At 62.2% G+C, this 948-nt stretch overlaps 4 non-coding genes across 4 annotated transcripts, besides 1 other annotated feature; all 4 read right to left on the bottom strand.

The window, feature by feature from the left end:
• Positions 1–41: 41 nt before the first annotated feature.
• Tc00.1047053413389.40 lies at positions 42–131 on the bottom strand. Its single transcript, XR_008254077.1, has one exon. It is a non-coding gene; the product is annotated as a C/D small nucleolar RNA (snoRNA), TB11C4C3 (small nucleolar RNA).
• A 201-nt stretch (positions 132–332) lies between these two features.
• Positions 333–419, bottom strand: Tc00.1047053413389.30. Its single transcript, XR_008254076.1, has one exon. It is a non-coding gene; the product is annotated as a C/D small nucleolar RNA (snoRNA), TB11C4C2 (small nucleolar RNA).
• A 67-nt stretch (positions 420–486) lies between these two features.
• Positions 487–523: a microsatellite.
• Positions 524–528: 5 nt separating this feature from the next.
• On the bottom strand, positions 529–625 carry Tc00.1047053413389.20. The gene has a single exon (XR_008254075.1). It is a non-coding gene; the product is annotated as a C/D small nucleolar RNA (snoRNA), TB11C4C1 (small nucleolar RNA).
• A 106-nt stretch (positions 626–731) lies between these two features.
• Positions 732–803, bottom strand: Tc00.1047053413389.10. Its single transcript, XR_008254074.1, has one exon. It is a non-coding gene; the product is annotated as an H/ACA snoRNA, TC11C4H3 (small nucleolar RNA).
• Between the last annotated feature and the right edge of the window lie 145 nt (positions 804–948).

The raw sequence follows: 948 nt of genomic DNA, 5'->3' as shown, positions 1-948 counted from the left end.
CGCGGGCCCCAACCGGCGAGGTTGCGGCGGGCGGGGCGGCTGTCAGACCTGTTGAGTTTGTTTTTGGCCATCACGCAAGCGCGTTCACGGGGCCACGCGCCCTCGCGCACAAGAGTTGGTTGCTTCCATCAGCAGCGGCGTGCGCCCACCACAACCCACCTCCGGGCAATTCGGCCCTCTCTTTCTCTTTCTCTCTCTTGCGCTTTTGGGCGGGCCCGCCACCAACCGTTTGCACAGGCAGGGCGCCAGACAGGGCACGATGTTACGTGCGCGCCGTTGCGCAAGAAAGAAAAACGACAACAATAGCAGGAAGTGGGAGGGAGGGGAGCGGGCGCTCAGCCGAAAGGTGATTTTTATTGTTCCGTTCTCAATGCGTCGCTCAAACTGTTTGGACCTCGAACAACATGTCTCCATCGTAGCGCGTGTGTGTGTGTGCGGGCGTGCGCGTCGCTGGGCCGCAAAACCGCGCAGCGAGAGCAGAGGGACAAAGAAAGAAAAAAAGAAAAAGAAAAAAAAAGAAAGATGGGGGTGTAAAGCAAAGCACTTCAGTGTGAGCTGAGTCGGGAACTGCGTCCTCACGCGTTTTCGTCGTCAGACTGACAGGAAACTGTGGAATTTCATCACGCGTCGCAGCCGCATCTCTCACCCGTGCGCGTCCTCTTTGGTTTTGTTTTTTCCCATCGTTTCCCGAACTGGGGAGGGAGCCTCGACGCGCGCACCGTCACCGCAAACTCTCGCGCAACCGGACAGGGGCGCCACGCGCGGCACCGACAGCGCGCCACCGGCCCAAGGGTCGCTGCGCTTCACGACCGGCGTGTCTCTTTCTCGGGGCGCCGATGCACCCAAGCGCCCAGCGTCACGGAGCGGTGGGTCTCAAGACGCGCCTTTCCTGGCCATGCGAGGGGAGGCGCGGGGGCCAGCCGGCGAGGTTGCGGCGGGCGGGGCGGC

Source organism: Trypanosoma cruzi, assembly GCF_000209065.1.
Source record: "Trypanosoma cruzi strain CL Brener chromosome Unknown tcruzi_1047053413389, whole genome shotgun sequence".
Lineage (NCBI taxonomy): Eukaryota > Euglenozoa > Kinetoplastea > Trypanosomatida > Trypanosomatidae > Trypanosoma > Trypanosoma cruzi.
The sequence above is the reverse complement of the archived record's forward strand: the minus strand, read 5'-3'. Positions and strand labels throughout refer to the sequence as shown.